This window comes from Dasypus novemcinctus, chromosome X (genome assembly GCF_030445035.2).
Source record: "Dasypus novemcinctus isolate mDasNov1 chromosome X, mDasNov1.1.hap2, whole genome shotgun sequence".
In the NCBI taxonomy this organism is placed as follows: domain Eukaryota; kingdom Metazoa; phylum Chordata; class Mammalia; order Cingulata; family Dasypodidae; genus Dasypus; species Dasypus novemcinctus.
In genome coordinates this window covers 88756656-88780840 of record NC_080704.1, presented here as the reverse complement: position 1 = coordinate 88780840, position 24185 = coordinate 88756656, and the positions used below count along the sequence as shown (strand labels likewise).

The window sequence follows — 24185 nt, the reverse complement described above, 5'->3', positions numbered from 1 at the left end:
TTTGCCTGAAAATAAAAGCATATTAAAATATTTTTCTGTCATAATTTACAAAATGGTGTGGGATAGATTGCAAATTATAAATTAAACTATAATCCATGCTTACTGACAATGGTCCAATGTATGTTCATCAAATGTAACAAATGTCCCACACTAATGACAGATGTTGTTAATGAGGGAAATTGTCGGGTGGGGAGGGATTGGGGCCTATGGGAATCCCCTGCATATTTTGTGCAACATTTATGTAAACTAAAGTATTTTTAAAAAATAAAAAAGAAGGGAAACGGAAGTGGCTCAACCAATTGGGCTCCCATCTACCATATAGGAGGTTTAGGATTCGAAGCTCAGGCCTTCCTGGTGAGGGCAAGCTGACTCATGTGGCAAGCTGGCCCACACAAAGTGCCAGCCCACATGGGAATGAGGCCCCACACAGGAGTGATGGGAATGCTGCCCTACGTGGGAAATGCACCCTGCACAGGAAAGGTGACCTGTGTAGGAGTGCTGGCTGACATGGAGAGATGGCTCAGCAAGATGAAGCAACAAGAGACACAGAGGAGAGAAAATAAGAAAAAAAAAAACAAAAAGATGTAGCAGAGCAGGGAGATGAGGTGGTGCAAGAGAGTAATCACCTCTCTCCCACTCCAGAAGGTCCCAGGATCAGTTCCTGGAGCCACCTAGTGAGAATACAAGCAGACAAAGAAGAACACATAGCAAATGAACACACAGAGAGCAGACAACAAGGGTAATGGGGGAAATAAATAAAAATAAAAGTCTTTAAAAATAAAAAAAATAAATAAATAAGTAAAAAATAACATATACTGAAGGGAAATAAACTGTCAGTTAACACTACTCCTGCAGTATCTTTACTTTTCCTGTTAGTTATTCCCTCACAGGCCACACTTTAATTTTCATCTCTATCTCCTAGCCTATAACATTGAAATATTCCTGAATTGGGCATCTCACTTAAGATTCCTCTGGACCCTCCTGGGATCACTGCTATCTGTTTTGTTAGATTACATTATTTTCTAGTGGGGCAAGTTGTTTGGGCTATGGAGGAGGCTTTCAAATATGGGAAAACATCTTGTTGGTTATATGATGATGAATATTAATAATGCTTTACTGAAAGGTGTTGGAGACAATAGATGAAGAAAGCATTTTTGGGGAGAATGCCACAATTCCTTGAAATTTTCCTTTCTCAGGAAATAATCCATACTGTAATAAGCACTGGAACAGATCCCAAATTTGATTTAAACATTTATTTGAAGGAAACTGCTGACTATTCAAACATTTTTTTTCTTGCTCAGGAGCCTATCCTTCCTCAATTTAACTATTTCCTTGAGAGTAGAGAAAAAAGAAGGGGAAAAGGGAAGTAAGGATATAATTGCCTGAATTGAATATGCATTTCTTATGGTAAATTATTATTGTTGTTTATGAATATTTACCTGTTCATCCAAATATGAATCTTCACTGAGATTTAATTATGATATGGTTCAGGAGTATGTTCTAACAATATTAGGTCTTTGTTGCTTCTCCTGACAAAACCTGGTTCAAATGAATATTAAAGAGAGTTTGGGGTGTCAATTTGCTGATACTTGCTCTGAGCAAGCTGTTATTATCTATGAAGATATTAGCTTGTAACACCTTAGTGTTTTCCTCCTTCAAAATGGGTATCCCTGTTTCAGTAAAGTAAACTGAGACAGTGGACATGGGAGATGCAGAAGGTAGGGAGAGGGAAAAAGAGGTGTGATATGGAGGAATTTGGGGGACTTTGAATTGTCCTGAATGATATTGCAGGGACACATGCAGGACATTAGATATCCTGCTATAACTCATTGGATGGACTTGGAGAGAGTGAAAACTGCAATGTAACTACAATCCATGCTGTGTAGCAGTGTTTCAAAATGTATTCATCAAATGCAAGGAAAGTGCCACACAAATAAAGGAAGCTGTTGATGTGGGGAAAGTGGGGGATGTGGGGAATGGGATATATGGAAACCTCCTATATATCTTTTAAATAACATTTTGAGTGATCTATGTATCATTTAAAAACAAATTAAAATATATTTTAAAATATTAGATCTTTGAATAACGTAATTACTAATGATGGTCATTGAGACACAGTAGTGGCAAATAGAAATGCTATTTTGAGGTGTGGAGCCCTACCCAGAAACCATCAAATCACATGCCATAGGCAACCATTTGCTCGAAGGCTACCTTTTAGTGTGCTGGTTAGGTGCACAATTTAATAAGTCAGTAAAAAGCAGACCTATTGCAAGTGACTGAAAATGATGTGGAATGAGACAATCGGTCTGCAAATCTTTAGGAGGCAATTGTATGAGGCATAAGTAATCACAAATATTAGATATAAGAGAGCAGAACAATTTCTTTTTGATTCTGATCATCACACATGGCAAATACCAGGTTTTTTTTAAATTTTCAAAGTCTTTGAAGTCAAGTAGTTTAACATTTCTGGAAAAACTATTCAGCAGCAGACTTGATGGAAGTAAAGAGGTGACTACAGTGCAATACGCAAATATTTTGGGAAATCTTTGCCTGGTTAATTCTCATAGAGAACTCACTGGTTCTGCCTTAATGAATGTTCCATCAGAATTTTTATTTTAAAGTGGGTTTATTGCCAGATGCCATGTTCAGTCAGGTTCCCATAGTCTCCTATTTTGGACACCTCCTATGATTCCTCATAGGTCAACTTCATGGAGGGAGGAAACACATGTGTGGACAGATAATGGAGTTATAGTTGAACCCTGTCATTTTGCCATGAAGATCTTCTACTTAGCTGAGTCTAAATGTCTCTGCTGAGGTCTGAATCCGACTTCTTCTCAGTAGACAGTACAATTGTTGTTCTGCTCTAGGTATCATTCTTTCAGTCACTTGGCGACAGCAAGAAGTTCATCACTCAGCTTCACACTGCCAGTATTTAATGCCCGGTCATATTCTCTTTCTTCAAATAACCAATTTTGCAATAATTTCATACCCTGGAATCTTCGCTGGTACTCATTATGCTTTTCTGTTTCCATTGTTGAGTTCATGGTTTTTCCTCTACTTCAATTGCTCTATCCCAACCTTTTCTGTTGAAATCCTGCTTATCTTCTAAGACCTCTATAAAATGGCTATCTTCCTCATGAAAGCTTTCATTATCCCCTGACTGGTTGTGATTGTAACTGCCTATGAACTTCAATAGCAAGAGTGTAGTAGACAATAAATCCAGTCACCAGGGTCCTAGTCCAGTGCTGCACATGAATTTAGGTATAGATGGATACCTAGTGATTCATGAAATCAAGGTCTCAAAAATTCCTTATCTAAAGAAAAACAAATATTCCATTCTTGTTGTCTGGGATCCAAGCTTAAGGATAAGCCTTTTGCCCTTTAGAGAGAGTTTAATCTTAGAAATCCAGATTCTCACCTTTAAGATGGGACCACAGATTTCAAAATTGAGGAATGTCAGTGCCTCACACAAACTTAGACTATCTGGAGCAAGTGTTATGGATCCCAGGCTTGCATCCTTTGCATTTCAACTCAGTTATTATATCAGCTATTTCTGGTCTTGGTGCTTAGTTGATTGGGGGGTGGAGGTTCCCTTATATTTGCTTATGTTCAACTTATAATTGTGGGCCATTTTTTCCCACACAACATTATCAAAAACCATAGTATTCTCTTTTTCAAAGCAAAAATGTCATAAGAAAGCCTCTAAGACAACACGGGATCTTCCAAAACTGCAGAACATGAGAGATTGTTGGGTATGTGGTTGACACTATAATGTTGAGAAAATTCTTTAGAAAATATGATAAGGAAGTATTATCTATTTAAGGTGCTTAAGAGGGGGCATCTGACACAGGGGCAGGCTTCCAGGGAGTGTGTGAGTTATTATCTTATCACAGTGGGTTATATCATTGGGTGAAGATCCATACAATGAGTGGGAAGGAGTACACATATCCTGGGTTGGCCTGATGTTCTGAAATAGAGGGAATTGTGTCTCTTGAGCTCCCAATGGGGGAGAACTGTCTAGTATGACAAGCCCTCAGCATTGCTGCAAGTATCTGTGAATCTGGACCTTCAAGCAGTGAAAATTGATGGTCACTGTGGGCCCTGAGGGGAGGGAAAGAGGGGAATAGAATAAATGGAAGCAGGGAAGTGTTTCACAAGATAGTGCAATGATGGATATAGGACAAGTTAAAATAGATATTGCAAGGACACATGTTGGACATTATATATCCTGCCATAACCCACTGAATGTACTGGGGTAGAGTGTAAACTACAATGTAAACAATAATTCATGCAGTGCAACAGTGCTCCAAAATGTATTCAGCAAATGCAATGAATGTGCTGCAGTGATGAAAGAGGTTGTTGATATGGGAGGAGTAGGGGTGTGGGGGTGGGGTATGTGGGAACCTGTCATATTTTTTAATGTAACATTTTTTGTGATCTCTGTATCTTTAAAAAAGACAATTTAATAAAAAATTTTAAAAAAGAATTCTGAAGGAAAATGCTTTAAAATTTAAGATTTTTTATACTAGAGTACAAGTGCAAAAGAGGGATTATTTACACTTTATTAAGTATCAAGTACTCTTAAATGAGCTCGTAGAACACTGGAAACTCTAAGAGCTAGGCAAATGATCTAATATGGAGATTTTATTCTTGGAATTTGAATGACAAATGATATATCCTGTTCTGAGAGCAGATTTTGAGTGGATTATGGGAAATAGGTCCAAGATACTGAACACTGTCGTCCCAGATGATTGAATATTGGCCTCTTGTAGTGGCAAAATTTTGTCTTGTGCTGGAGCAGTCCTATTTTCTGGATCTTTGTAGCATGTTTCCTCTGGTACTCTTATTAAACAGGATTCTAAGTTGTTTACTCCTCAATACTCCACCATGTTTATATACTTGGAAACTTGATCCCACAAATTAGGCAAGACACTGGAAAAGTCTACTTTTTCACTCACTAGTACCTGTGAGGAACCAACACTGTGTTCAGATACTTTCCCTTCTAGTAGAACAAAACTCTTGATTAATAGGCACAAAATAATTCCTCTGGCAAATATTGGCTCTTAGAAACTTTTTTCTGGTTACTGAAACTGGAGTGACATAGACAAGAAAGATGCCTAGAACCTCTGAATAATTGTTCACCAGCAATGACAACTTTGTGACCCATGCATACCCCCTGGCTTAGGTGAAAGCAGAGAGGGTGGCACATCATTGGTAATGCATTCCCTTCCCCCAGTCTCTAATTATTTTGGAAACCAACACATTTGAGAAAAAAGCATTAACTATAGTCTTAGTTGGGAAGATGTCTGCTGCGCTGGATCCATCCCTCAAAGGAGAATATAGGAATGAATTGAGGAAATTCTTATATGAATCTCTATGACTCTACTGCCAAACTAATTATATCCATGATCAAAATTCAGGTAATAATACATTCACTTAGAGGTCACTCTACACCAAATACAGAAATCAAGATGCCCCAGGTATGAAACTCTTATCCTCATCAGAAACTATTGTTACATCTGATGAAATGACACCATATATATTTTAAGGAGGAAATGGTGAAAACTGAATAAACTTGGACCCTGTCATGTGGCACACTCTCTTTTACTGATATGAAATTTGTATGTCCTACATCTATAGAAACCCAGAAATTTTGCTCTCCTCTAGGTCATGGAAGAAGTATCTTAAAGGATCATACACCCTAGGAGAGTTTGAAATTATTTTTGTGTATCCCAAAAAGAAAAAGATTATATTTGTAAACTAATCTAATCCTCAGGATGTGATACCCTTTGATTTCATTAGAATGATCTGAGATGTCCTTGATCAAATTACGTGTTGAGATTATGGCTTTGATTTGACCACTTCAGTAAGGATTGTCTCACGTTGAATTCCTGACACCTTGGTGGGCCAACAGAAATCGGCACTCACTCAAGAAGCCATACAGAAAGAGAAAGAGCTCTTTCACGTTAATCTGGGTGCCCTGGGGAGAGATGAGGCATTCATCTGATAGTTTGCAGCTGACCTTGGGAAGAGAGCCAAGACTGATATAGAAGACCTGGAAAGACATGAGACCTACACCAGGAGAGAGAGGAAGCCCTGAGAAAGAAGCCATATGCCAGCCTGGAGCTGAGAAAAAGGAAGCCCATAGGGGAAGGCTGAAACCTCACAGAGATCAGCAGCCATCTTGCTTCAGCAAATGGCAAATAACTTTGGCGAGAAATTAACCTTCAGTTGGACCCCTTAGGGGCTTGTACTTGTAAATTTTCTTCCCAAATGAATGCTTTTTATAAAAACCAACAGATTTCTTATACTGTGCATCAGCACCCTTTGTCAGACTAAAACTCACCTTATCCCATATCTGACCTGGGATCAGGTCAGCCATTGGAACTTAGTGCATGGACAATATTTACCTGGTATTTTGCATACATGTATTCCTTACATAATGCTATGTTATTAAGTTAAGTAACTTTTCACTAAATGACACTAGAATGAAAAGTAATAAAATTCAATACTGAGATCTAATGAAGGAGGACCAGACAGTGCAATGTTCTGTATTTTTGTTCTTGGCTTTAAAATCAGAAATATATTATGTTATTTTCTTGCAGTCTGTAGTTTGAGTTGAAAAATGTCAGAGAAGCACAGAAAACCAAATCTTTCATAGATATTCAAATAGAATATGAGTTTGACTAACATGAGCTGTGGTGGTAGCGCCAAGAGGTTCTGTGCAGGTTTGCTTGGTTTCAGACTCCATCTGTCAGATGGTGAAATTCTCCATGCAGTGTACTTTGCCAATACTTTGTCAGAAGGGAAGAAAGGGATAAACCCAACATCACAGTCCATGTTCCTCAGCTTGCACATCTGCAGGACAGCAGCAGTGAGAGTTCCAGGATATTCATCAATTACTATAGTACCTTGATTTTCAGCCTCCATTAAAGAAATCCCTCACACACCCCTGAATATCCCAGGTGGATGATGGAATAGTCAGATTGATCACAATCTTTTGGTAATTTGTTTTGCTTTGATAATCTGCTGAATGTAACAGAGGAACTAACATGTAATAACAAGACAGGGAGGTTTAAAGCCCAGTCCAGGGTCATGTATACAAAACACATCAATTGGAGATTGGTGCTGAGCTGTGAGAGCCTTTACATCAAAGATGACAGGCAGAGCATTGCCAGAGGGGAACAAAGGCAGTTTTTCATTTCACCTCAAGTTTGCTGAGGAAAAACTCCATGTGACCACATCTTTATTTCCACAAGGACTGAGATGGAAAAGACTCCTTTCTGTCTGCCAGACAAAACCTCTGCACCTTGAGCTTGTCGTGCTGTGATATTCTGAGCCCTTGTCTCCAAGAAACCTGATGCTTATGCAATGGCCCTTATTTTTCTGGGACAGAGAGAACTCTGCAGAAGAGTAGTGGCAATGTGCACATTCTTAGAGCTTCTCTAGTGCCTGTAAAGGGGTCTGGCGACGACACCTTTAATAACATCCATTTAAATGTACTTTGTAAATGTTGTAACCAATGGCTATAGTGGTGGTAGAACAACACATCTGACTCAATCATCTCTTCTGGGTTGGTCTGGGAGCTGTAATAGTGCAAATAAACACTCAGTCCAAATTAGTAGTGTATTTCTTGAAGTTTAATATTGATTATGTGATCGTCTAGTATTTGCTTTACATCTAAATAAAAACGTATATTTTAATTTTGTATTGCTGTATTAAAATGACTAAAATTTTCTTTGTACTTGGAGGAAGAGTTTCTTTATTGAATATTTTGTAAATAGTTGTGGGCCCAAACCCCTTAACTTAGAAAGATAGGTAGTAATCTACCTTTCTATTCTCTCAAAAATCAGAATAAAAGAGATTACACATTAAAAATAAAACAAACTTCTATTCTGGGTTAACTAAAAGGACACAATGGAAGCTTCTGTCTGAAATGTAAAGGTGAAGGATTGTTGCAAATATCTGTGAGTCTGGATCTTCAAGCAGTGAAGCTTGGTTGTCCATGTGGGTCCTGAGAGGAGGGAAAGAGAGGAATAGAAGAGATGGAAGCAGGGGGCAATGGAAATGTTCTACAAGATCTTGCAATGAAAGATATATGACTTGTTAAATTTCACCAAAAATGTATAAAAATCTATAGGCTGAAATGTAAACCATAAGGTAGAGCATAATGTAAATAAAAATTTAGAAAATTGGACAGTCTAAAATATAAAGCATAATGTAAAATAAGATGGAGCCATGTTTGGTAGCTATGTTTCAATAGCTGTACATCAGCTACAGCAAATATAACAAGACTATGTGAAAAGATCATTGCTGGGGAAGGGTAAAAGGGGTTTGATGTTGGATATATGGGAGTCCCCTATACTGTATATGTGACTTTACTGTTCTCTAAAACTTTTTTGAATACCAAATTAAAAAAATTTTTTAAAGTATTTAGGCACTAAGGAAGGAATGAGAGATTGCCTTGCTACTGTACATACAGGGCAACACCTATTACAGTGATGAAAGGCAAAACATCAAAAACAAGGTTTTATAATATTTTTAAATTTTCTAATATCCCAATTTATTTTTTACTTTATTTTAGTTTTTCTAAATTAGTATGTATTCTATTTCAAATCTTTAAAACTCTCATTATTATTTCATTTTCCTACTAATTGAATGTGGCAATATATTAGGCTTCATTTTTGAAGAAGTTTTGAACCACAGAGGGGTTCAATTGTGGCAGGGGAGAAACACGGATGTGTGATGTTGTTGATGGGGGACAAATCATTAGGAGGGAGTTCTCTAGCACAAGTATATAGGGTATAAAAAATGTTCAGATATTCATTGGATATTTTCATACTAGTTACAGTTACAAATGACAACTGAGGGAGTGCTGAGTTCCTAACTAGGGGAGCTCTGTCACATTCTCCAGTGGACCAACAACAATCCCCCAAATGCAAGGGCAAAGACCAATGGAGAAGGATGGTCCAAAATGAGCCCTTGATACTGATGACAATGTTTATGAGCCTGTGTGCCTGAAATTTCAACTAAGCCTAGAATTGCAGGGTGCCTAAGAGTTACCTCCTGAGAACCTCTATGCTTCTCAAATGTGCCCAATCTCTAAGTCAAATTTAGCATGTAAATGCATTCCCTTCCCCCCAGCATGGGACATGACTCCCAGGGATGAGCCTCCCTGGTGAAAAGGGATTACTACCAATCATTAACTGATGATATAACTAGAAAAAGACTTTGAATAAAAGGGGGACATGGTGAAGGCAAATGAATTTATGTAGCTAAGAGTCTTCAAAAAAGAGTCAGGTGGTCTTCAGAGGGGTCATGCTTACACACACTTCAGCAGGATTCCAGAGAGAGTCAAAGTAGAACATCCTAGCTACTGGTGATCCTGAAGGCTATGGAGACACAGTTTCTATGGTCATGGCAGATGGCTATGGAGTTCAGTGCCTTGTCAGTGGGCCCCACTTTGGAATTTGTGTTCCTGAGTATGAAGGAATTGGTCTCAGATGTAATCTTTCTATACATGCCACTTCTCTCACTTCTACTGAACATGTGTTTGTAGTTTGGTATATAATCAGAAGAGTTGAGTGTCTTGACTGGCAATGTGCCAACTGGGCCCTGAGCCTCAGCAGAGTTGCAGTTCCTCCTCTCCAGTTCATTGGGCTTATACAGGTCAGCTAACATGGAGGTGAAGATGGTCAGCCACCACACCAGGGAACTAAGAGTGCCTACAACTCCAAACAGGAGAATCACATTCATCAACCTTGTGGGTTCTAAGCCCCCTCTTGATATAGAGGTGGAGTGGACATCACCATCCAGGGTCCTCAAGATGAAAGGAATAAAATATGAATTAGAGTGGCCTTACTGGTATTCTACTTTAGATTATTGAGACTAGTAGTGAAAGAAACTGTAGCATTCATGTGGAGAAAGTGGCCACAGTAGTTCCTGAGGGCAGGGAGAGAGAAGAAATTTGTTGTGGTGGCAATTTTGGGACTTGGAGTTGTACTAAATGATATTACAGGGTAGACGCTGAGCATTATATATCCTGCCATAACCCACTGAATGTATTGGAGGAGAGTGTAAACTACAATATAAACTATTATTCATGCAGTGCTGTAGTGTTTCAAAATGTGTTCAACAAATGCAATCAATGTGCCACAATGATGAAACAGGTTGTTGATGTGGGAGGAGTGGAGGAGTGGGGAGTAGGGATATATGAGAACCTCTTAAATTTTTTAATGTACCCTTTTTTGGTAATCTATGTATCTTCAAAAAAATACAATAAAAATAAATAATCTAAACATATAATAATAAAATGAAAAGATGAGCAAATGTGAAATCCCACTTACAAATGCAAGCTTTTGGTACCTTTCCAGAATATCAATAACATTCACTGATATTTCAGAAGTAGAAACAAATATTCGTATTTTGTTTCTGTTTATGATATTTGGTAGAATAGCCATATTTTCTTTTTATTATTGTAAACTGCATAAATATATTACTTTCAAATTAATGATGTTTTTGCAGTTGTCTATATCAGATAGAGGTTGAATTGCATCATGTTTTTGCAAAAAAATCCTTAGTGTACATATTGAGATATCTTGAAAACCTAACAATCAAAATCCTATTCTCTTTTTCTAGCCTGAGCTCTTATACCATTCCAAAAATTCTATGCTTCCACCATGCTAGGATGTTTGCTCTCATAATATACATCATGCACTTTCAGCCTCCTTGCATCTCTGGGTCCAAGGTGAGTTTCTTGTAGGCAACATATAGATGAGTCATATTTCCTTGTCCATTCTGCAATCTGTGTATCTTGTTGGAGAGTTTAACCCATTAACATTCAATTTTATTACTGTCAAGGAATTACTTACATTAGATGTATTTTCTTTAGTTTTATGAATGGCAATTGTTTTTATTTCTCATTTTATCTTTTTAGTTATTCTTACACTCTCTTCCAACTCTCTCTCCTATTTTTTCCTTCCAACCTGCAGAATTCCCTTTATTATTTATTAAAGGACAAGTTTCTTATTGATGAACTCTCTTAATGTTCTGTTTATCTATGAATATTTTGAACTCTCCCTCATTTTTCAATGCCAGCATTTCCAGATAAAAAATTCTTGGCTGGAAGTTTTCTTATCTTTTAGCACTTAATTATGTCATACCACTCTCTTCTTGTCCCCAAGGCTTCAGGTGAGAAATTAGCACTTAATTTTATTGAGCTTCCCTTATATGTGATAGATCTTTTTTCTCTTACTGCTTTCCACATTCTCCCTTTGTCTTGAACATTGGACAATTTGACAAGTATGTGTTTTGGAGTAAGCCTGTTAGGAATTATACTGCTTGGGGTGTGCTGCACTTCCTGGATATGTACATCTATGTCCCTCAAAGGAGTTGAGAAATTTTTTGCCAGTAGTTCCTCCAGCACTCCTTCTGCTCCGTTTCCCTTTTCTTTTTCCTCTTGGATGCCTATAATTGTACATTTTGCATTGTCATTCATATCCATAAGTCTCTGCTGGATTTTTTCTACATTTTATCTATCTGTTCTACTACCAGTCTGATTTCAGCTGTACTGTTGTCCATATCTTTGATTCTTTCCTCTGTCTGTTCAAATCTGCTGTTATTGCTTCAAGGTTTTTTTTTTTTTTTGATTTCTTGCATGGTGCCATTCATCACCATTGGATCTGTTATATTTTTATGTATGTTGACAATTTCTTCAGTATATTCTCTCAGTGTCTTCTTTTTATCCCCCAAATTCTACTCAATTTATTCATTTTTTAAAAGATATTACATTAAATAAATATGAGGTCCCCATTCGCCCCCACCGCCCCCACCCCACCATTTCCCCCACAATAACACTCTCCCCCATCATCCTGTCACATCCATTGCGTCTGGTGAGTACATCTCTGGGAATCGCTGCACCCCATGTCCCATGTTCCACACCATAGCCCACACTTTCCCACGTTCCATCCAGTGGGCCATGGGAGGACATACAACATCCAGCAATTGTCCCTGGAGCACCACCCAGGACAACTCCAAGTCTCAAGAATGCCTCCACATCTCTTCTCTTCCTCCTCGATCACTTCATTAAGTTGTTCCAAGACATGTGTTTGGGCATCTCTGTTTAGGTGTTCCATGTTCTGCATCCCCTCCTGTTTTTTAGTTGATTGTTAGACTGGGCCACATTTTCCCATTTCTTAATGTGACATTTAAGTTTTTGTTGGTGTCTAGTCATCTCTTTAACTTAATGGGGTTTTTTGGTCAGTTAGCTTCTCTTTCAACTCTAAGGTTTTATTTTGCTGTTGTCTGTGTATGTGGTAAGGTTTCACTTTGACACTTCATTCCTCATATTCTATTTCCTTGCTATTGTCTATGTTGCCTTGGAAAAAAAAGTTAGGACTAAAGAAAAGGAAATACACAAGAAAAAAAGAATAATGGTAATACTAATTTTAAAAAGTTAGAAGAGGAATCACACAAGATTTAGGAAAACAATCAACTTGAGTAAATATTAGTTGTACACACTTTGGAATTTGTGTTCTTGAGTGTGATGGGGTAGGACTCACATATAACCTATCTACACATGCCCCTTCTGTCACTTTTACTGAACCTGTGGATGGCATTGGGGTTGGTGTATAGTCAGGAGACTTGAGTCTCTGGACTCGACATGTGCCAGCTGGGCCCTGAGCCTCAGCAGAGTTGCAACTCCTACTCTTTGGTTCATTGGACATACCCAGGTCAGATAACAGGAAGGTCAAGATGGTCAACCACCACACCATGGAACCGAGAGTGCCTACAACTGTAATCAGGAGAATCACATTCATCAACTATATGAGATCTAAGTCTCCTCTTGATCTAGAGGTGGAGTGGACATTACCATCCCAGGGTCCACAGGATGGAAGAATAAAATATGGATTACAGTGGACTTACTGTTATTCTACTATAGAACTATTGTGATTAGTAATGGAAGAAACTGCAGAATTAATGTGGAGAAAATGGCCAAGGTAGTTCCTGAGGGCAGGGAGAGGGAAGAAGTGATGTGAAGTGGGAACATTTGGGGGGCTTGGAGTTGTTCTAAATGATATTGCAGGAATAGATGCTGAACATTATATATCATGCCATGATCCACTAAATGTAATTTGGGAGAGTGTAAACTACAATGTAAACTATAATCCATTCAGTGCAGCCGTGCTCCAATATGTATTCACCAAATTCAATGAATGTGCCACAATGATGAAAGAGGTTGCTGATGTGGGAGAACTGGGGGGTGTGGTGCATGGGATATATGGGAACCTCTTATTTTTTTAATGTAACTTTTCTTGTGATGTATGTATCTTCAAAAATACAATAAAATTTTAAAAATCTTAAAAAGTACAGAATAAGAATGATGAATATAAAAAGATGAAATGAGAAACAGAAAATTTATAAAATGAATTAAAAGGACAGAATGATAAGAGAGGAAAATAAAAAAGGGAAAATAACAAAAGAAAGAAAACAGAGAAAATAGTGAGAAGTAAAAGAAACAAACCTTGAAGACCAAACAAAAAGAGATGGATTGAAAGTAAAGCAACAGAAGATAGAAAAATGAAGGAAAGAAAAGAAATCACATAGGTAGAAAAAATAGTTAAGAGGGAAAACAGGAAACAAGAAAGAGGAAACACAACAAAGAAGAAACAGAACAGCAGCTACTAAAATAATAACCAAGGAAAAACAGCTTTCCCTCTTAGTCCCCTATGGAGTTTCTCATCCTGCCAGTGCTCGACAATCATCCTGCATCCTGTCCTGGTTTTCCATTGACTTCTTTATCTTTCTACTACCTTCCTAAATGACTCAGAGCACCTTCCCATTCTATATGTATCCAAATAAGCTCTTCATATAGTTCCCTGCCTTCTCTCTGCCTTTTTCATGAAAGAGTCAGAATCTGCCTACTTCAGGACCATTTCCCCAGAAGGCCATCACCAACTTTAGGAAAGGTTTTAGATAGTTTGGGCTACTCATATCATACAATGTAGCTTACTCAGCAGCCTATACATGTTCAGTCAGAACAGTTATTGAGCACCTGTGGTAGCCAGGTGATGAGTATACTGTTTGTATTGATAAGCCCAAATGGTAATATGGATAGTGATTCACTGAGCTTATAAATTTTCATTTGCAGGCAGATCTGATTAAATATATGAAATAAAATTATACTTTATTAATCTTTATTAAATATTCAGTATCTTTCTAGTAATCCTTTTTGACCAATTAATATTTTACAATGAGTTCCAGAAAAGGTAAGAGACTCATTCTGAGTTATTAATACATAGCAGGTTAATGGCAGAGGCAGGAATAGAAAATATATTGTAACTCAAAAGTTTTGTGCTCATTTTTCAACATCACGTGGCCAGTCTCTCCACTACAAATTCTCTAATATGTAGATGGATTTTTATATTCCCTTCATATAATCAAACCATTTGGATGTAAGATTTTTTATGTTGTTAAATGTTGTCAAATTTCTAAATCAGAGAAGTATCCAAATCACCAGAAAAAAAAATGGCCTTCTTTTCTTCCTGAAATGGCATGAGAAATATATTATTCACTATATGCAAGAATTAAAATTAAATTAAGTTAAATTAGATAAACACCTATCTTCAGGTCTTCTCCATCTGTCTCCCTATCTCCCTATTCTACCACTCCATGCACACAGAAACACAGACACACATTCACTGTTTACATTTACCCATTCTAATTGGCATGTAAGACAGGAAGAAAATAAATGGGGAGAATGTTGCATTTTTCCTTTAGCCCCTTTCTTCTTGCTATAGTTTCCTAAAATATCAAGCTAGTACAAAGAAGTTGAGTGATGAAATGTGGAATATGTGATTGTAAAGTAATCATGTAAGATATCACTGAAGATTAAAAGAAAAGAAACATGTCCCTTGCCCTCAAGAAACTTGTAGACAGGTAACAGTGACATGACAGACAAAACAAGAGGGAATTGTAATATAAACCATTATATTGGAAAGAAAAAATACTAAACTCTATAGCACGTTACCATGTATTTAGGGCACAAGCCAATAATGATCCTTAAGATGACGGGGCCATTTCCTATGGCATTTCCCAAAACAGTGACATCATTGATCCATAAAACTCATTATTACCTCTAAAATTTATTCAGCTTCATGCCTTCTAACCATTCTGTTCCTCATAAGAATTTCAAGTTGTAAGCTCAAATGCCTCCTATCAATACCCATACTATACTGGGAAATAGTAAGCACAACAACCAATAAAGATTGGTTAAAGATAATTAAAACATTTCTTGCGTAGTTTTTAAAATCCTATCTTTATCCCTTTTATTTCTTATGTTTTATCACACCACACAGCCCAAAATTAAGGTTCACTTAGGCCAAAGGTAATAAAAGAATCATATATTTTGAAACTGGTACACCTGACTCTGTCTCTTATGAGCTCTTTTGATTTTCAAGTGGAAAAGGGGAAGATAATGTGTTGTGGCTTTGTCATATAATAAGAGCTTAACATAATGGAAAGAGCTTTGGCAAAAAGACACCTGGGGTTGAAATTTAACTGACATAGGTGTATAACTTTGGACAAGTTATTTAATTCCTTTAACATCAGTTTCCTCATGTGTAATTGGAGAAAATAATAGAGTTGTTGTTAAAATGTAAGGCATGTTGCCCAATACCTAACACATTATAAATGCATAATAAATAAGAATTACTATTATTTTTGATGGCAGTGTACCCCAAATCAAAATTGGAGTCCCTAGCAGATAAGCTCCAAAAACCTGCTAAATCTTAAATTCTTAGTAGCTGATTAGATGTTTAGTAGCACTTTCTGGAGACAGTACTAGGTAGATGACTTGATTTAAAATAGGGCTTAAGTACTCTAGAAAGAAAATCAAAAGCTTAGGTTGTGACTGCATCTGATGCTGACCATTAGTTGATGGTAAAGACTTTGTCCCTGCTTTTCACTTCACCCCCAAAGCTGTGAGGAGACTCTGAAAACTCCTTAATGCACCACTAAAATCCAAATCACATTGAGGAATTCTGATTCTTTTCCCTTTGGTAAGAAATCATACTGAACTCCCAGAGATGGGGAATAGAACAAGTTCAAATTATCAGCATTGGTGGTTCTGGGAAAATGTCATTGGTGTATGTAGACAGTGGTCAGCTCTTTCACAAAACAAGACAGAGAAAGGGCAAAATCCCACCTGAGTGAGCTGTTTTGGGAAGCAGTTAATTCATGCAGAGTAATTAACTGATGAACATCAGCAGCTTGAGATGGCACCTAGGGGCCTAAGAGGGAAGGCTGTTTTCCTGGCTTGTTTCTTTGTTGATGTTTTGCTTCCTGTATGTTCTTTCCTCTTTCTTTGCTTTTTTTCTTTTCCTTATTTATTCATCCTACTTTATTTATCTTCTTTCCTTCATTTTTCTGTCTTCTGACTCCTGTTGCTTTTCTTCCATTCTACTACTTCTTGTTTGGTCTTATTTTTTTTTTCTTTTTCTATCTTTTTAAAAATTACTTCATTGAATTATATTACTTACATACAAACACACGTAAACAATAAGTATATAGTAATACTTGTGAACTTACAAAACAAGCATATATAACATCAAACAGGACTCTCATAACTCACCCTACCACCCATAACTTACATTGTTGTTAAACTTTTTTAACTAATAATTTAAGAGCAATGTTAAACTATTACTACTAACCAAAGTATTTTCATCCAACGATCCATATTATTATTATCTTTATATCATTTATATATGAACATACATAAACAATTAAGTATATAGTAAATGTTGTGAACTTACAAAGCAAAATATGCATAACATCATATAGGGGTCCCATACATAAACCCTCTACCAACACCTTGCATTTCCGTGAGATGTTTGATAAAAATTATGGAAGAATATTGTCAAAATTTTACAACTATAGTCTTTTTCTGACATTTGGTGTGTTTTCCCCCCAACTCAACCTATTATTATTTTTAAAATATATTTTATGACAGAAGTTGAAAACTTATAAAATAATCATGCACATGTGGAGAATTCTCAAACAACACCACTCTATCAACATAACACACTGTGGAGGGACATTAGTTAAAGATAAGATAATATCATCTGATTGTTTACCACGTCCATAGTGTACATTTGGCTCAAATTTTCCACACCGCCTCATTATCAAAACAGTACATCTTTGGCACAGATGCAAGAATATTATATTACTACTGCTAAGCACATCCCATAGGTCATTCCAGTTGTAATCTTCCCATGCATTCACAACACCCTGAAATAGTGATGTACATTTGCTCTAGCTCACAAAGGACATTCTTGCATTGGTATCATCAACCACAATCCTCATCCACCTCTTGGTTTACTGTGCTATTCAGTTCCTAGATTACTCTATAGCATTCTGTCAATAGGCATTTACGTACCTAGACAACCATTTTCAGCCACATCCATATTTATAAGACAGCTATTACTCACTACTTGTTAACATCCATTCTATACATTTCCACACTTTTACATTAAAGTTAATTAAAACTTCTACACACATTAAAAATCAGTAATCCATCTCACTCCTTTTATCTCCTTTAAGAATCCACCACCTACAAACCAGGTCTTGAAAATATTTACCTTAAATTTCTTCTAAAACTTTTATGGTTCTTGCTGTTATTTTTAGGTTTTTGATCCATTTTGAGTTAATTTTTGGATAAGGTGTGAGATGGGTCCTCTTTCCTTCTTTTGGCTATGGATATCCAATTCTTTCAGCAACATCTTGTTGAATGGACTGTTCTGCCCAAGCTGTGTGGGTTTGGCAGGCTAGTAAAAAATCACTTGACTGAACATGAGAGGGTCTGTTTCTGAACCATCAGTTTGGTTCCATTGGTCTATGTGTCTGTCTTTATGCCTGTATCATGCTGTTTTTACCACTATAACTATAGTGGTATACTATAACTAGGTAATATGATTTGAAGTCCAGAGGTGAGGGTTTGCTTCTCCTTTTTATGATGTTTCTGGCTATTTAGGGCACCTTACCATTCCAAATAAATTTGATAATCGTGTTTTCAATTTTTTTTTAAATGCTGGTGGAATTTTTATGAGGGTTGCATTGAATCTGTATATCAATTTTAGTAGAATTGATATCTTTTTTTTTTATTTTTTTATTTTTTATTGACTTTGTAATAATATTACATTAAAAATATATATGTGAGGTCCCATTCAACCCCACCCCCCCACCCCCCCTCTCCCCCCCCCCCAACAACACTCGTTCCCATCATCATGACACATCCATTGGATTTGGTAAGTACATCTTTGGGCACCTCTGCACCTCATATACATTGGTTCACATCATGGCCCATACTCTCCTCTATTCCATCATGTAGGCCCTGTGAGGATTTACAATGTCCGGTGATTATCTCTGAAGCACCATCCAGGGCAGCTCCATGTCCCGAAGACGCCTCCACCTCTCATCTCTTCCTGCCTTTCCCCATACCCTTTGTCCATTATGTCCATTTTTCCCAATCCAATGCCACCTCTTCTATGTGGACACTGGATTGGTTGTGTCCATTGCACCTTTATGTCAAGAGGAGGCTCAGATTCCACCTGGATGCTGGATGCAATCCTCCCATTTTCAGTTGTAATCACTCTAGGCTCCATGGTGTGGTGGTTGTCCTTCTTCAACTCCATCTTAGCTGAGTGTGGTAAGTCCAATAAATCAGATTGTAGGTGCTGGAGTCTGTTGAGGCTCAGGATCTGGCTATCACATTGTCAGTCCAGAGCTTCAAATCCCCTAAATATATCTTAAACCCCAACATTAACTGCACCTCCAGCACATTAGCATGAAAGTCTTATGAAGGGAGATCCCATCTGAGTCCAGATTCATCACACATAAACACCATTTCCAAAGAGGGGCCATCTGCCCTGGTAGTTAACCCCATCGGCCATGACCATAACTCCCATGGGTCTCTTTAGCCCTCAAAGGAACCAATATCTGGGGGTTGTATCTGCTTTATCTGTCTGTCTGACTCTGCTCAGTTGTGCATGAGGGCAAACCTTCTGCCAGCCTCCAGACTCTTTTTTAGAAACTCGTAGCCATATAAACTCATTTCTCCTTTCCATTTCCCCCTTACTTTAGGTCAAACAGCATTTTAAAGTCATGGTATTTTATGTAGACATGGATATTCTGCTGATCCGCATTGAACCTTCCGTATAAGGTCATTTTCCAGTTGCATCGTCAGTTGGTAGTTGATAGTGGTCCCTCGTTGCCAGGGAGGCTCATCCCCGGGTGTCATGTCCCACGCTGGGGGGAAGGCATTGCATTTACATGCTGAGTTTGGCTTCGAGACTGGCCACATTTGAGTAACATGAAGGCTGACAGAAGGAATAGAGTTGATATCTTAATGATATTTAGTCTTCCAATATTCATGAGGATGGAATGTTCTTCCAGTTATTTCGGCACTCTTTTAAATATATAGACCACTATCTTCTTGCCTCCATGGTTTCTGGTGAGAAATCAGTACTTATTCTTACTGGATATCGCTTATATGTTATGCATTACCTTTCTCTTACTGTTCTCAGAATTCTCTCTTGGTCTCTGGCATTTAACATTCTGATTGGTATGTGTATCAGATTTGACCTATTCAGATTTTTTTTCAGATGGAAGTATCTTGTGCTTCTTGGATATGGGTAATTATATCCTTCAATAGGGTTGGGAAATTTTCTCCCATTATTTCTTCAAATATTCCTTCTTCCCCTCTTCCCTTCTCTTCTTTTTTTTAAACAAGAAATTTAAACAACAAGATGCTTGACTTGAAGGGAAAACTTTCTAAGATTCATTTCTTTTAAGAGTAATTAATCTCTACTTTAAGACAGATTGCCCTATATGTAACAGCTATGTACAAAAAAAGTTACAAAATTGTCCTTGGTTTTACAATGATAAATGAAAAACATTAAAATTCTCCAATCGAACAAGGTATGCAAGGATTTTTTATGTTGTTGGTTTTTGTTAAACAGTGAGAGCAAAATAACTTACTGGAATATAAAGATAAGAGCTGAATGAGCATGCCACTAATGGAGAAAGAGGGTATTTTCACAGAACCAGTATTTTTCCCCATCCTATCTCCATTTGATGTCGATCAAAACATACCATTTAGTTTTTTAAAAAACTAAAAACTAAATGGCCATTTAGTTTTTTTAAAAAAAGCAATATGCTTGTTCACATACACCAGTTACTTTATGTACAATAAGGGAACTGGGAAGGGTAAAATGAAAGAATAGAGAAAACTATACTGTAGTAGTCAGGATGCAGTGGAACCAAATTGCAGTTTTTCTAATTGAGAATGTTTTCTTGGTCTGTAGGAACAGAGTTCTGGAGTAAAGTAGCAGGCTTCCTTTTCAATAGACTCCACCTGTCTGCTGCTGGAACACATCAATTGTATCTTCATCCTCCATTTCCAACTGTGCAGGTGTGTCTGTTTCATTGATTGGCTGCCCATCAAATCAGAATCTGATCTGCCTCATTGACAAACCCTGTCGTTCACAATAGGCTTTCATTAGTTTACTAAGTGGTTTATGCCTCTTAATCTTAAACTGCACCACAGAACCATCCTGCCCCGCAACCTTCAAATTAATATGATCGTTGTTCTCAGTCTTGACTCCTTCCTTGGGTTTTTCATTGGTCATAGCGAGAGCTGGAGTGTCCTCTTCTCCTTCTGGGACACCCATGGCATGTATGTTTGCATGTCTCTTGTTGTCATTATGTTCCCTGTGAGCTTGTTCCATTTTTTCCATTCTTTTCTTCATCTGTCCTTTGTGTGTTCACTTTCAGAGGCCATTTCTTCAAGCTCACGAATCCTTTCTTCTGCCCCTTCAAATCTGCTATTATATAATTTGAATGTTTTTAAAATTTCGTTTATTGTGCCTTTTATCCCCACAAGATCTGCTATTTTTCTATTTATGCTTTCAAATTCTTCTTTGTGCTCATCCAGTGTCTTCTTAATATCATAAATCTTTTTACCCATCTTATTGAATTGATTAAGGAAATTTGTTTGAACATCTATGATTAGTTGTCTCACCCCCTTTATGTTATCTGGACGCTTATCCTGTTCTTTTAACTGGGCCATATCTTCCTGTTTCTTGGTGTGGTTTGTAATTTTTTGTTGATGTTTTGGCATCTGACTTACTAGAGTACTTATTCTGGGTGTAATTTTTCTCTTTAATTTAGGACTTTCTGCCCTTTCTCCCTTGCTGATTGTGCAGTAGGAGCCAAGGATGTAATTGGTGCTATAAGCTGTGGAGGGTCAAGTTGCCCTCATTGTCCCATGTACCAATGCATCTTATCCCAACTTTCTCCTTTGCCAGAGGTAGTGACAGAATCACAGCTATGTGGCTGTAGTTGCCCAGAGAGACTGATGAAGCTTCATACCCCTTTCACCCCTGCCTGGGGTGAGGATGGAGCTGCAGGTGTGGGCAGCAATTTACATTGTGTGGGTCTAAGCTGACCACTGTTGGCCTGGTAGACTTCTTATTATTCAGTTTGTGTCAGATAAATTTACCCACAGTTACCTGGATAGGCTTGGTTCAGGGCTTGCCAGCCTCCTCCCTACCAGAGGTGAACCTGAAGCCTAGGCTAGGGCTATAGGCCAATCTGGGTGAAAGAATCCGCTTCCTACCATCACTGTGATTTTCAGTCCTGGCTTCCTCTCATGCTGGGGGCAGAGTCAAAATGGAAGCCACGGGTCTCCTTCCAGCTCAGACAGATTCACACCTCTGCTGTTCCTTGTGTTACTTCTTAGTCATCCAAGTCTACCAATCAGTACCTGAAATCAGCCCCCAATCATCTCCTCCTCCCCTGGTTTTGGGAAATGGAGCTTCTAATTCCAGCCACAGAATAGCTCCTGGAGTGGTTTGTGCTGCCAGAGTAGGACAATCATCCACCTCTCCAGCTTGGCCAGAAATTTCTTGGAAAGTCTGCTGCAGGTCTCTGTAGCCTCCTCCCTGCTGGAGGTGGTATTGGGGCCTAGGCTAGTGCTGCAATCTTTTCTGGATTGAAAGAAGCCAGTCCCCATGAGCACTGGGATTTTCAGTCCATCCTGCTTCCTCTTATGCCAGGAGTGGATTTAAGATGGCTACTACCAGCTTGTTTCTGTCTTGGACAGGCTCAAATTTTAGCTGTTCTCAGGATTATATTTTAGCCCGCTGAATTTACTAATCATTAGCTAAAGTTGGTTCCCAATTATCTCTTCCTTTCCAGTTTTTGGGAAGTGGAGCTTTCAATTCTAGCCATGGTGCAGCTCCTGAGGTGGCTTGTGCCTCCAATGGAGGATGGGCACTGGCCTCCATGACATGGAGTGCTCTACTTACGAGTCTTCGCTGCAGATGGGCAGACTCATCCTTCAATTCCTTCAAGGATGTTGCAGGATGCTCTTCCGGACTCCTGAAGCCCCCAAACCAGTGTTTCGGCTAGCTCCAGATAGCTCTGGGTATTTGTTAATTGCCCTGTTGCAGAAGCTGACTCTAGGAGCTCCTTACTCTGCCACCATCTTGTTGGTTGTCTCTATCTCTTTATTTTTTTCTTTCCTTCTATCCTCTTCTCATCTGTCAGGGCTTTAATTCATTCTATTTTTTTCTCTCTAATTTTTTTCTTGTTATATTTTTTTCAATACTGCCTATTTTTATTCTTATTCCTTCATATTGTTTAGGTTTTAAACAAATATTACTTAGTTTTCTAGCTCTTGCATGGATCCTTTTCTACCTTTTTGGTACTAATATTATGATGATTATTTTCTTCTTATGCCTTTCCTTTTCTCTGGTCCTAATATTTTTTCAAGGGAACACAGAAAACTGTAATGATGTAGAATGAGAGGAACCAAGTGTCAAATATTTAACTTATCACACACAATGAAACAACAAAATAAAATCCTAGAGTAGAAACAACAAAATAAAATCCAAACAAATAAGCCCATCAAGTTAAGCAGATGACCAGACACCAACGAAAAATTGCAAACCATTAAGAAACAGGAAGCCATGGTCCAGTCAAATGAACAAACTAAAAAAAGAGTAGGGGATGTAGAATGTGGAATAACTAATAAGGATGTCCAAATAAATCATGAATCAACTTTAATGAATTGAAGGAAGAGCAAAGGGTATTAAGAAGACAGTGGGAGAACATACTGAAGAAATTTTAAGCATACATAAAAAAGGTAACTGACATGATTTTGATGAATGGCTTAATGCAAAACACAAAAAAATACACTAGAATCACATAGCAGCAGATTTGAACAGGCAGAGGAAAGATTCCATGGTACAGAAGACAGTACAGCTGAAGTCAGACATAGTAGAACAGATAGATAAACAAGGTACAAAAAAATCCAGCAGAGTGTGGTAAGTCCAATAGATCAGATTGTAGGTGCTGGGGTCTGTTGAGGCTCAGGACCTGGCTATCACATTGTCAGTCCAGAGATTCAAATCCCCTAAATATATCTTAAACCCCAACATTAACTGCACCTCCAGCACATTAGCATGAAAGTCTTATGAAGGGAGATCCCATCTGAGTCCAGATTCATCACACATAAGATGGAGTTGAAGAAGGACAACCACCACACCATGGAGCCTAGAGTGATTACAACTGAAAATGGGAGGATTGCATCCAGCATCCATGTGGAATCTGAGCCTCCTCTTGACATAGAGGTGCAATGGACACAACCAATCCAATGTCCACATAGAAGAGGTGGCATTGGATTGGGAAAAGTGGACATGGTGGCTGATGGGTATGGGGAAAGGCAGGAAGAGATGAGAGGTGGAGGCGTCTTTGGGACATGGAGCTGCCCTGGATGGTGCTTCAGAGGTAATCACCAGACATTGTAAATCCTCACAGGGCCCACTGGATGGAATGGAGGAGAGTATGGGCCATGATGTGAACCATTGTCTATGAGGTGCAGAGGTGCCCAAAGATGTACTTACCAAATCCAATGGATGTGTCATGATGATGGGAACGAGTGTTGTTGGGGGGGGAGAGGGGGGGTGGGGGGGGTTGAATGGGACCTCACATATATATTTTTAATGTAATATTATTACAAAGTCAATAAAAAAAAATCTAAAAAAAAAAAAATCCAGCAAGGACTTAAGGATTTCAATGATAACACAAATGCACAAACTTATGCATTATAGGCATCAGAGTGGGAG

At 38.0% G+C, this 24185-nt stretch overlaps 1 protein-coding gene across 1 annotated transcript in view; it reads right to left on the bottom strand.

Moving 5' to 3' along the window:
• GPR174 (G protein-coupled receptor 174) overlaps positions 1-24185 on the bottom strand; it is a 117000-nt gene that overhangs the window by 68553 nt on the left and 24262 nt on the right. The window lies entirely within an intron of this gene.